The sequence below is a fragment of the Wyeomyia smithii genome, chromosome 3 (genome assembly GCF_029784165.1).
Source record: "Wyeomyia smithii strain HCP4-BCI-WySm-NY-G18 chromosome 3, ASM2978416v1, whole genome shotgun sequence".
In the NCBI taxonomy this organism is placed as follows: Eukaryota; Metazoa; Arthropoda; class Insecta; order Diptera; family Culicidae; genus Wyeomyia; species Wyeomyia smithii.
In genome coordinates, this window is record NC_073696.1 from 31,169,154 (window position 1) to 31,183,344 (window position 14,191).

Below are 14,191 nucleotides of genomic sequence, written 5' to 3' on the forward strand. Positions count from 1 at the left end.
TCAACAGATTTCGTCTTGCCGAATCGCATCGCGCCGTTATTTGCGTTCTGCATGACCGTAGCCAAACACTAAGCGACGCAAACACGTAATAATAGTCAGAGTATGCATGTAGATGAAGATAATTAACTTTGGATTATAGCGCAAAACGAGAAAATATTAACTCTTCAAATATTCATTTGTGTTCTTCAAATTTCAGTTGTTCAATTTAATATCCGATGAAATGTCTGTTTATTATCTGATGAAGCTCTTATATAGGCCAAACGATGCATTCCCACTTTACTAGGTCCATAACTCTGCCGACCGCGCTTGGGAAAGCAATCGTATAAAGACCAATCAGAGGTCGAATTTTGTGTTTTGACAAGGCTTAAGAATTTTCAATAGTACAATAGTTCGAATAATAAAATTGCAAGTTCGTACATTCGGTAGGAATCTTAGGAGATTTTCTAATCGATTGCTGCAAAAACGAAGGAAATCTATCGAAAACTAACTGATTTATTAGCATTTGAAATTGGACATATTTCTCACTGTTTTCAGTTTTAGATTTTCATTTCACATCCCTATGTAACCGAACTTCCTGAGAGAAGTATTCTACTTCAAAAATCGTCTGTGACATGATTTTCACAAACTGACAGATTTACGATCTCGATTGATTTTGAAAAAAAAAAATAAAAATAAATAAATAAGAAGGGCAATGGGAAGCTTCGGCAGAGACGTTGCCGATTGTGTTCGTGGATCCCTCCGAGCGTGGAGAGTCAATTTATTAAATTACACCACGACATTTTAACGACAGTCTTGTTGGGTTGTTAGTTTATCTATTCGGCGGCTGGAGCCGAAGCGCATTGATTGATTTCGTTTTGGCGACCGGAATGTGACTTCGCACACAGGAAGCGTCACTCGAAATAGATAGCGATATAAAAGTCATAGCGATTCGGTTTTTCTTTTTCGAAAGGGTAATAAAATTTCAACATATCTATCACGCGATTTTTTTCCGCTTCCTCCGAACGCTCTCTGCTGTTTAATGTTTGAAACTTTATTAGCTTCGTGATTGCCCGACAGACTGAGGCTTTTGTTTGGCATGGATTGATTTACGTTCTGAGAGCGTTGTTATACAAAATTTATTCACGAAAGGTTGCTATTTGTTTATTCTTTACATAAAAATGAGATGTGCGCGCGTAATTCCGATTTGCTAAACATTGTTGCAAACTTTGCTACTAGGCAAGCAACGATAACAATATGTAACATAATCTAATAACGCTACTGCTCAGCAACTGTGCAACAAATTGTGTTATAAATTGTAGCCAATAATTAGTAGTTTAAGTTTCATAATTATTTAATCACACAGCTCAGGCTGCTCGTTACATCAGCATGGTGTGTCGTAGGTAAAGCAGGCGCCACTGCAGCTTACAAGGTGTGTAATTATCGTCGCCATCGCATCACATCTCCTCCCGGGGAACGAACTTTCCTGTTTGGTTGACTGTGTGCTGCTGTAGATCAGTGGTGGCATAATAATGAATTCTGAGGTGTCTCCGGCCGACTGATATCGGACATGAGCGATCTTTTGCAATATATGTACAAGTTTTCTGTGCGCGCTGGCTACAAATTTATTTAATTTAATTAAAACGGAAGAAACGCAAACGATCTTGTTAGCAGGTGACTGTCAGTCAATTAGTGGAGCACTTGGCAAACTTTTTTTTGTTGTGTTACTGGCTTCTGTTCTAGTATAATAATAGGACTACTTTGTAGTTTAATTTAATTATTGAACATTGACACTTCATTTTCCAGTTAACTTTCACTTAACTAAGCAAAAAAGATAGTTACGTTTTTGTCCCATTCGATTTTGGATCGATAACAAATGAAGCAGAAATAAGCATGTGTATGGGTATTAACTCAATGAGAATAAAAAAATGGTGACGAGGAAACTTACTAAAAATTGCAAGCGCCCCTCTGCTCGCTCCCCTCTGTCCAGAGTTGATGCCAAATAGTGACGTAGCTTTATTGGTTTACCGTTGAGTTCATCTAGTTGTTTACATTTGAAGCATTTACTAATACTAGAAACATGCACTCTCCTCCTCACCTCTCTTTTATGCTCATTAGTATTAACCCATTCATTTGACCAAATGATTTGAGGGAAAACAGCAGAGGCGTTTCCAACTTTTTCAAGAAGCGTGATATTTTTGATATTCTTGAAATTGTTGACCTTTTTCTGCATTTTTGACATTTTTGAAATTTTTGGCTACTTGACATTTTCGATATTTCTAAAATTTTCGACATTTTCGTACGGATTAACTACAATTCAACCAGATGCTGGTAGAGTTCAATCCAATAAAACTTTGTGGCAACTTTGTATATTTAATTTTTCAACAAATTATCTAGAGGGATATTTGAAAATTGCGAAAGTTTTGAGAACTTGTTTAATTAAATCGATGTATTTGAATAATAACGAGAGACAGAGATAAGTTGTCGAGAAATGAGTTTTAGGAAATAGTCTGAAGTTTCGTTAAAAAATATTCGAAAACTTAAATATAAAATCCTATACTGAATGAAATGGATTTTAGAAAAATAAAATCAAAATAATGCCCATATCAAATTTATAATAAACATTTTTAGATAGAAAATTTAGTTGCCTAAAATTGTTCTGATTAATTCAACAAGTACACTTTTAAGGAAAAAAAGTTTTTCTAACAAAATATGTGTAAAACACTGGACATGAGTCCAGTAGTTTCCACATGTTTTGCTTCCGGACGCCTATGCACGTACGGTAATGACAAGAGTTACAGAAAAGTTGTCAAGGAAAGACTTACAGGAAATTGTCTGAATTTTTTATTTTGAAATAATGAAAGTTCAGAGCTTCAACTAAACTAATCAAAATTAATATTAAAAATCATAAATGTTTTCCCAAACAAGGGTAATCCCAGAATTCTTTCAACTCCAGTTATTCAGATAGATAATTAAGCTGCCTAATTCTTTTTTGAACATAGATATGAAAAATATTTTTCTTTAAACATGTCTGTTTTAAAATGTGTGTGAGAGTGTGCTGTCTAACGGGGGGTCAAAAATCTCAGAAGAAGTCATTACGAAATTTGTGGATGACGCCTGTGTGCAGATTTGATATGATATGTAAAATTTCCCGAGGAATCCAAAACAAATATCAAATGATCTGGTCAGGAGAGTTCTGATGAGGTCGCCTGGGTTTCAAACTCTCCAAAGCGGCAAAAGGAAACTCGATTAGCCGGAATTTCATTTTTTTTTTGTGTTTGTTTTTAATTTTTATTCTGAAATTTTACCTTTACAATCCCTTTTGGCATATTTGTGACCATTTATGTCACATCCGGCATGTTTGGGACATGTTCGAATTGAGTGAAAATAATCGTTGTCCAATTTTTTTTTTTTGCTTCGATTTTACCCCTTATCCCCTCAGAAATAATTTTTAGTGACGCCACTGCATCATACAAGTAAAATAAAATAAAGGAAATATTAATTTTATGCTCGTTAATAGCAAATTTGAATATTTTTTCTGTGATTCGATTATCCGGAAAACTCGATTATGCGGAATGAAATTATGTTTGATGTTCCGGATAATCTAGTCCAACCTGTACTAATATTCAAAAACCGAAAAATTTAAAAATGTCGATTTTTTTAGCAACTTTTTGGCAGAAAGTGTCACCCTAAGTGTCTAACAAAAATACGGGGTTAAAAGTTTTCCCTAAAGAACAACTTTAGAGATTTTGAGTATAATCGGAGCAAAAAAAAATTCGGATAGGACTTTTTTGCATGGAACTATTTTTAGAACACTTATGACATTCGTGTAATTTATCACGTTCAAGATTTACTATTATGGCTACAGGTCGTTACCGATCCACTGTTTAATCCAGAATACATCTCCACATCACTCGATCGCCGATCGTGTGTCCTCATACACAGTGCACATCCATACTCTTGGTCGTAGAGTACCATCGGGAGAATAAACGTCCTGTAGAGCGCCAATTTCGTGCGGAAATGCATGTTGCGTAATCCCAGCTGGCTAATAAAACCGTCAAAGGTCTTGTCTTGCAGCTGCTATCCGTCGCTTCACTTCGCGGCTAACGTCGTTGTCACACGTTACGAGAATATCAAGGTACATAAGTTCGTCAATTACTTCATAGATACCCCCGATTTATCACAATCTCAAAACCAAGACTAGACGAACTTTCACGCTCTCCACCAGCCACCATGTACTTTGTATTGGTAGAGTTGATGGTAAGTCAAATTCTTGCTGCTTTACTCTTGAAAGGCACCTATGTCTCTTCCACTGCTCTGCGGTTAATACACAAAACCAAAGAGCATAGGAGACTTCGAGATAATAGTACCGCTTCTTCGCACGCCAGCTTTCCGTACTGCACCCTCCACGGCAATGTTTAACAAAAGGTTCGAGAGCCCGTCATCATGCTTCAGACCGTCTAACGTCACGAACGGGTCCGAAATTACGCCCGCTATCCTGATCAGCCCGATCAGTTTTGTTGGTAAACCGTGTTCAAGCATAATCTGCCAAAATTCGTGGCCCTCAACTGAATCGTATGCTGCCTTGAAGTCTATAAACAGGTGATAAATCTGCAAGTTTTTTTCTCTGAACTTGCACATTTGATCCGTTGTAGATCGTCTTTCCCGGAAACCTCACTGGCACTCTCCGACAAAGGTTTTCTGCAGCGGCCTAAGTCTATTGAACAGGATGCGGGAGAGGATCTTATAAGTAGGAGAATTGAGGAGTGTTGTGCCTCGATAATTACTGCAATCGAGTAGGTGACTTTTTTATAGACTGGGTAAATGAGTCCGTCCATCTAGTCCGCTGGTAGTTTGTCTTCGGATCTAAACTTTCAGAATGAGGCGATGAATTGCACACAACAGCCGCTCACTCCCGGGTTGGATAAGTTCGGCTGGAAGGCCGTATTTTCCAGTTGCAATTAGGTTTTTTAACTCTTTACAAGCTTTCCTACTTTTTTGTTTTGGCATTCCGTCATAATGACACGGCTATCTTGTCCGCTGTCTTGTTCCTACCGGGTTCGAAGCAAACACCATCTTCGCAGGATAGTTGTCCGGCATTCTAGTAACATGCCCTGTCCAGATTATCCGCAGCGTTAGCCACTTTTTCAATACTGGGTTCGCCGAAGAGCTTCCCGAGCTTATGGTTCATCCTTCGCTTCCATTTTCCGTTCTCCTGCACGCCGCCAAAAATCGTTTCTAGTACCCGTCGCCATGCTTGGCATTCTCCTCAGTATGTGAAAGGAGAGGAGAAAAAATTCACCGCGCACTTCCCTTCCAGTATGTGCCTGCGTGTAGCAAATGCTTTCACCACACTGCTTCTTTCTCCACTTCAAAGTGTCTCAACCAGATTACAGAGAGACAAACACACTTGCAGCTCACCCCACATCTGATAGAAACGAGAGGGGTGAATCACTCTACAGAGAAAACGCAGAAATACACAACAGTGTCCACTGGTGAGTAGTCCGGCAGGTGAAAAAAAAACCTACCAGGCAAAAATGTAGTCCTCGTGTAGCTACGAACGAATTCCAGCAGAGTAAATTCGACCGGCACGAGCAACGCAGTCTATTTTTTTTCCCAATCTCTTTTCCTCTTCTGCCATGCTTAAGAAACCAACTGTGAAACGCACCGCAGATAGCTCTGCAATGTAATTTTTGTGCGTGATGTCCACATGTGTGAGAAAGTACACCATAGTTCATTGTCTCGCAAGAGAGAGATTTCAGATTTCACCGCAGTGCGTTCAGGTAGCTCAACAGATAAAAATCGTTTGTCACTCTCTTCTAGCATGAGCGTATTGATTTGCTCTTTAGTGTGACGGCAGTTGTTTCCGCAGTGCAAGATGTTCTCCTGCACTCTAAAGGTTTTCTGAGGAGAAAAAAAAGCATGCCCGTCGCTCGTAAACTGCGAGCACTGTTCGTAGAGAACAACCGGTCTTATGAGCGTTTTGTACAGGTTACACTTCGAACAAGGGCTCAGTCTGTTCGACCGCATTTGCTAGTGGTGCCCATAGTGGGCACGACTTCCCCTGATAATACCCCTTTATCCATCTAATCAGCTTCCCCGGAGGCCGTTTTGGTTCATGACATTCTATAGCTCTTTTTGGTCGATAGTGACATACGCAGCTTTGAAGTGGATGAACAGGTGGTGCGCGGGGGTTCTGTATTCACGGCATTTCTGGAGGATCTGCCGTATGGTAAAGATTTGGTCAGTCGTTGACCGTTCTTCCACGAAGGCAGCCTGATAGCTTTCCACATATCTGTTGGCTAGCGAAAGCACTTTGTAGGCAATGTTCAGGACAGTGATCGCTCGATAGTTCCCGCAGTTCAATTTGTTGCCTTTTATTTAGATAGGGCAGATAACCCCATCCTTCCACTTCTCCAGTAACTGTTCTGTATCCCAAATTCTTGTAATCAGCCGGTGCAAACAGGTGGCTAGCTTTTCCGGGCCCATCTTTCGCTCCGAGGTAATCCTTCTCAGCCGATTTATTGTTTGTCAGCTGGTGGATGGCATCCTTTACTTCGCCTATCGTTGAAGCTGGCACGTCTTCCACGTTTGTCACACCGACGGGATCGCTTTCTCTGCCGCCATGGTCCTCTGCATGGGCGCCACTCAGATGTTCGTCGAAGTGCTCCTTTCGGTCACCTCATGATCGTCCGTCAGAATACTACCATCTCTATCCCGGCACTTATCGGCTCGCGGCACAAAACCTCTGCGGGATGCGTTGAGTTTCTGGTAGAACTTCCGCGTTTACTGAAAATTTTGCAGCTGCCCAGCTCAACATACTCCTTCTCCTCCAGGCGGCGCTTTTTCTCCCGGAAAATTTGGGTTCACTTCATCTTTTTCTGTCTGTGTGTTTCTACCATGGACGCAACTATGGGTAAGGAGGGGGGGGGAGTGGCTAGAAAGTGTTGAGCCTCCGCTTGAATTTTCCAGAGAATGATTGTATTCAATATAAATACATTCCATACTTCTTATCAGAGCATCAAGCATTTGGGCTGTGTTTCGCCAGTTTCCCAGACGATCCAGAGACTCATTACCCGCAATTCTCTATCAATCTAGGGCTGTGCAGGGTTGCTGAAGAGTAGTGATTTCACAGGGTTGTCGTCCGGCATTCTCACGACGTGACCGGCCAACCGCAACCTATCGACTTTCACCGAGTATGCAATGGGGTTCTCTCCAAGCGCGTGCAGTTCATGATTCATGCACTGTCGCCATTATCCGTCGTCCGTCTGTACTCCACCTTAGATAGTCCGCAGCACCTTCCGTTCGAAAACTTCAAGGGCGTTACCCAAGCAACAAAACTGGTTTTATCAAAGTTTTATAGCGCTGTTTTGGCTGTATTAGGCGCTATAAAACTTTGATAAAACCAATATTGTTACTAGGGTAAGGCCCTCCACCAGAAGCGTCGTTATATTGATTCCGTAGAAGACTACCGTATCAGGTACATCGTCAACATTTTGCTTCGTTGCACTAGACTCGATTTTAGCATGCTGCTTTACTGGGGCTGCGATGGCTAGTCTCGCGACGAGGCTGTCGTATTGGGTGTAGCCTGCGAGACACCGCATTTCTTAACGAATTTCTTCATTTCTTAGTGAATAGCGAATTTCTTTATTCCATTGTGTTCGGGCAAATCTGCCGAGTAATAAAGAAACGACATCGCAATTCACGACGCATATGAGAAAGAGATGCCAGATAATTGTTTACGAACTAAGCACGTGCGGTGGCGGGTTGAAGCTGACAAATTTTACAGTGCGCTTCGGGCAGCATGCCAGGTCAATACTGGATCAATATCGAGCGAATACAGAAGAGTTTTGACAGCAGTTCGGTTGCTTCCAGGTCAAAACGAGGTGAGCTGGTGGAATAAAGAAATTCGCTATTAGTTCAAAAGTTTCCTGGGTTCCTATCCTGGGAAACAGACGCTCAAACAAGCTGCTCTCCAAGGAGAACAGCTTCCCCTTCCCTGTCAGAATACGACCAAGTTCCCACCGGTTCACCGATGTTCCCTTGGTTACTCGTATTCCAGTCGGTACTACGTAGAAGTAGGGATATGGCATTAAGCCTTGGACCACACTAGGGTCTATTTTATGTTAGTTGGCCAGTTGGCAGGGCGTTGAGCGTTGACGCTGTGGTCAAGATATTCAATACATTTTTGGAGATTCAATCCCGATTGAAGTGATTTTTTTCTACTGTTACGACACTATTTTATTGGTTATTAAATTTACGCATTTCAACTCTTTTTTATCTTTTTTTAAATGAAATCTATGAAAATTAGTCCCCCCCCCCTAGAAATTTTCCTTAGTTGCGCCCATGGTTTCTACCTTCTGACGAGTGGCACTGTGCATCTTAGCCGCCCTCGCAGCGTTCTATTCATCCATCACCCTCCCACGTTCGTCGTCGAACCACTCGTTTCGTTGGATTCGTCCCAAATGCCCGATGACGTTCTACGCTACGCTGTCGATGGCTGTTTTGATGATGTTCCAACATTCCTCGAAAGGAGCTTCCTCCAGCTGGTTCTCTTGCGGCAGCGCAGCTTCGAGCGATTGCACGTAGTATACTGCGACTTTAGGGTGCTCCAGTCGAGCGAGATCTAACCGGCTGGGCGTCGGTACCGAAGGTTGTTAACAATGGAGAGTTTTGACCGCATTCTCACTGTCACCAGGTAATGGTCCGAGTCGACGTTATCGCTCCTAAAGGATCTGACGTCGATGATGTCTGAGAAATGCCGACAGTCAATTAGAACGTGGTCGATCTGTGTTTCTGTCTCATTTGGTGACCTCCAGGTGTACGTGTGTAGGACGTTGTGCTGGAAGCAGGTACTACGTACGGTCATGTTTTTGGAGCATGAGAATGAGCATGATTGACCGCCCGCGGTTGCTACTCCGTTATTGCCAGATCAGCTGTAATTACACAGAGAACCAATGGATGATGCTTGGGACTAACATGCATCCTCAATGTGTAAAAACTAGTGATCTTAATTTTTATGTTAGGCAATACCAGCGCCGGCCGCATCCGAATGCAGGTCAAAGAAGGAGTGTGTATAGGAATATGTTGACGTGACACTCGCTTTATTGGAAGCCGAGAACACCTCTGCACTTCCACGAGAAGTCACTGCACGCAAAAGTTCAAGCTTTAATCATCCAATGTGTCCTTTCAATTCGCACAGAATTTGCTCTGACTTCGCACAACCAATGCGTAATACGCATAACGCAAAAGTTGTACAAGGAATACATTGACAGAGATCAAAATCAGAATATGTATCATATACACAAAAATCGCAATATCTCGGTAAACTGCGGCTTCGGGCGAACGATCAGTTTCGAGGCGCTCAAAAAACCGTTCTCTACCTTCGCGAGCCGGTGCGTATCAACGGCTCGTGCATCCCTAAAAATCGTCAGCAACTGAAACAGCCAATGGCGAGGCTTGTTGCCGCGGAAGTTATTGACGCTAGTGCCAGTAACGCAGAACCGAATGCATATACATGAAACCAGAGTCATAATTAAATACAAAATGTTTTGGACTAATCTCATATTTTTGTTTATTGTTAATGATTGAATTATGTTTTCAAATGACCTGATTCATGAAAGTGAATCGATCAGACAATAATTTCTTCAATGGAGTCAGTACCAAACTTATCAATATTGATTGCTGGTTGCACTGTTTTAACGATGCCAACCTTCTGAACATCGGCTGATGCTTTATAAGTGTAGTGGTTTGGAGCTGCGCAATACATTCAAAATACGCTAGAGCATCAAATGCGTTATGCCCAACGCACATGCGTTGTGCTGGTTCCAATTTTAATCAGTAAATGCGCTAATTTCGCTCATAAATGATCTGGTTACGCACACTCCAATTTTTGCGTGTGGAATGTTGGAGAAAAGGGTAGGGTTTGCAGTAGATTTCGTTTTGGTAAACGATGCGCTGAGTTCGAGTACCGGGTTCATAATAACAAATATCGCGCCTACAAGTTCATAATAACCTCCGCGAAAATTATTACGCGATTCGAACTCGTTCTGTTTGATATACCACCGAAAAAAAAGGGCACGCGAGAATACCGGACCTGCGACTAAATTAAGACAGACTAAAATATTCGAACACTCCCTCATCAAATCATCTTGCACCTACCGAAGAGAATCTCCCATTGATGTATCTCAGCCGACTACGCAATGTTACGAGAGCTATGAAAGTTAAATCCACGTTAACGTCTCGACACTTCTATTGTTTCCTCGATGAGGTTATACCGAAAACTATATCGCGTTGCTAATCTTTCTGTAGAAAACACGAACTCATGGAAGGTATCGACGTGACATTCGGACATCTGTTTATAAAGTCATTATACAACTACCGAAACGTATTACCCATTGATTTATCTCAGCTGACTATACGATATTACGAAAGCTATTAGAGTTGAGTCCACGTTAACGCCTCGTCACTCCTATCGCTTCTTCGTGAAGTGACCCTCTTTATACCGAAAATTATTTATACCGACCTCATGAAAGGTATCGACGCGAAGTCTCTAGATATTCGGTCACCCGGAGATCTGGCTTTCTGCTTAACAGGTCGACTAACAACATTCGTCTGTTCTTCAAAAGCGATTTCCTGACAAGGCAGAACCGAAGCATCATGCACGACCACTCTATTCCTTCCTACCGATGTGGACGCGTAGGGACGCGGCGTTTCACGTCGATTCGCTTTTGTTTGTATACGCAAGAGTCGCCTATCAAATACAAAAATTGGCAAAGTTCCATGCATCCGAAGCCCCAATAATTTAAAAAATGCAGGTACACATATTTGCCAAAACGTAGTCTCAAATTTGCAAACAAAACGCCAAACTAGCTACATACGGTCATGTTCTTGCAGACGGCAAAGTCGATAAGTCTCAGACCTATTTCGTTGGTCAGCTGGAGCGCGCTGAACTATCCTGTCACCGGTTTGTGTTCCTCCTCCTGGCCGACCAGAGCGTTGAAATCCTCGATGACAATCCATGTTTTGGCCAGTGGTCGAATTCATCCTTGTCGTCTTCGGTACTTTCGAGATGTGGGCTGTGCACACAAGCTTTCCTGACCGTGTCCAAGCTTGGCGGATCCACAGCTTGTTCATCATTCTCAATTTTTCTTCTTTTTCTGTCGACGGCTCTATCTTCTTCGTCGTTCAGCAACACCTCGAAATTCCTCGTCGCTTCCTGATTCCGCTTACCACTTTATAGAAAATTCTCGTGTCCTGTATGGTGTCATGTAGTGTTCCCGTTTCTTGCGTAAATGGAGTCTCTTTTCGATTATTGTTTGGCCTTTAGGGTTGTCCGAAAACCCAACATTTTTCAAAATTTTCAATACTCAAAAATTTGCAGTCGTTCAACCAATTCTGAAGCTTTTGACATCAAATTGTAGGCATATATCGGGTCTTTCAAGCAAACATATCAAACTGTACTTTGAACAACAATAACCAAAATTATAATGCAGACGGTTTTCCCCGTTTGGGAGGGTTGGAGACCCAGAGACTTTATCGTTAAAAAACAGAACTAATTTTCACGGAGGTATTTAATTTTATTTTTAAAATACATTTTTCTAAAGCCCAAATGTTTACCATACCCATATGCACCTCCATTGAAAACAGCTACTGCAATGCTGTATCATGTTACAATCTCTATTTTCCCGTTTTAGAAGGTTCCAGATTCAGGAGACCTTATCGTTCGATATTTTTACACCGCAGTTGTCTTTTCCAGTGGCATCTCCAAAAATAAAATGCGTGAGTTCCGACAAATTTAATTTTAGTAGATGTTTTCGAAAAAGACTAAAGAGCAAAGCGGATTTTCTTTTCGAACCAAGATAAAACCCAAATGAACGTTCTCAAAAGAGAAAATCGAGAAGAAAATGAAGGACGAAAGTTGCAGCGAAATCTGTTTATTTTCTGATTTTTTATTGTGGAACTTCAACCCGACACTCGTTTGCATTTGCTTTTGCGAAGAATCTTTTGATTTTTATCCCTGCAGTATTATAAATGGAATTAATTATTTTTTTCACAAAATACAAATGAAAAATTTTCATAAATAGTGAAATATCATGATATCTGGAGAGTTTTTGACGAATAATTCAAAGTTCTATCTCTTAAAAATAGACTTTTGAGCTTCACAGCATCGTACACCTCTTTTCCTTTGAGTGAAATTATTTTTTCAACCAGTGACATTTGATCTATCATGATATTGTCCAGATAATTTCTGTACCCCGCTCTTCATGTTGTTGGCAGTATCACTACTGAAGTAAGTGACATGCTTCATTTATATTCGTGCTTATGTTTGTGGTTTTACCCTTCCGATTTAAGCTTATTGCTCTACTATATCGAGCATCTCTCCATCCTACCAATAACGCTAAATTACAATTGCCTGGATTCCAGAGGATTGATATTTCTTTGGTTCTACTATAAAAAAGATATATTTTGTCAAGATCGAAACCTCGTTCTTTCTGCCAATACAGCGTCACAATCACAATCGTCTTAAGAGGCTCCCAAAGCAAAACCTCTGTTCAGTTTTATTATAAAAAGAACTTACAGTTTTTCAAGAAGAAGAAGAAGAAGTTCTATTGAAACCACGTTCCTTCAGTCAATCTCGCGCCGGAAACTGTCATAAGTTACTCACACCAGGCTTATTTTAGGAGGGACTGATTTTTGTTAAGAAGAAAGTTTGTAAAGTTCACCCCTCCTTGAAGGAAGGAGATGTGGTGTTAAGCTCGAGATTAAATCCATATTAGTTGATGACCAAAATGTACTGCAGTGTAAAAAAATTAAGAAATATGAAACAATTGTAAAAAAAGATTAGAAACAAGAACCCAACAGTTTTTTCTCAAATGCCAATGTCCGCTCTTTTTAAATCCGTTCCACGGATTTGCGATGCTCCGAAACAACGGTTTGAAAACAAATAATAACAATTTTTTCAGAATATAACGATAAAAAAGATTTTTTCGAAAAAATAGACTTAAAAAAGCCGCGAAAAGTAAAAAATTCGCGTGAATTCCGAAATTTGCGAAGAAAAAAAAAAAAAGCGTAAGTATCGCAATTCTCATCAATAAATATGTTAAAACCGCTTACAATGCGACTTGAGTATGCTTGTTATTCTTGACATTTCTGACAGTTCGTGATACGAAACAGGTATAAAAGGTTTATAGGTGTTTTTTTTTTTAATACCATATACTAATTTGATAAAATTTTGTTTCCTAATGGGTTCATGTTTACAAGAAGCTGTTATTCGACAGCTCTTATACAGTAGTTTAATCTCAATTTGAGAAAGGCTCAACCTCTTGAATTATTCGCTACGTGCTTGTTTCAAATCAAACGGGGAGTTATATCTAGTGACATTTAAAAATTTGATCAAGGAAAGAAACGAAAAATTAAACCCTAAATTCAAACTTAATTTTGAAAAGCGTTCTGTTATCGTCTCTTTCATTTACTTTTTACTCTCGTCAAAACTTGGTTTTCTCCATCAATAGAAAAGAGGGTAAGAAAGCTTGTGAAACTATACTCTTCCCTAGTAACAATATTGGATTTATCAAAGTTTCATAGCGCTTATTATAGCGAAAACAGCACTATAAAACTTAGGTAGGAAAACACAACTATATTTGGTATTTGGTAGGAAAACAAAAACATGTTGAGTTTCAAATGATTCATGAACGCGAACGAGAAAACTTCATGGTTTAAGGAGAGGTAAATTATAACACAAGTTTTGTCCTAGAGCTCAAACTGTAAAAAAACAAGCGACGAACCCGACGAGCAAATACTGAGGCCCTTTGATGCACTTCTGCAATTACTGGGGGCACCAAAATTCACAGAAATGGTTGAAAAGCTATAATCTTTTCAGGACAACTTTTTTCACGTCTGTCGGCCAGTGTAGTATTTAGTTTCTGGCTGAAATAAAAGCAGAAGAGCGAACCGAATTGAACCGGTGTTAATACATATGACCTAACAAACAAGAATGTTCAAGACTAAAGGATCGAATTTTTGTTTTCTTTTTTGTATATTTGTCTTATCAAATTCTTGATCCTTATTTTTTTAAAAGAATAATAACTAAACGGATTAAATCGTACATCTTTTGGCTTGACATTGAGAGTAACATTCCATATATTTTCTTATTTAGTTTATTATGTCAGTTTTAGGCGGACTTGAGGAATAAGTCTGGTTTATGGGCATGATT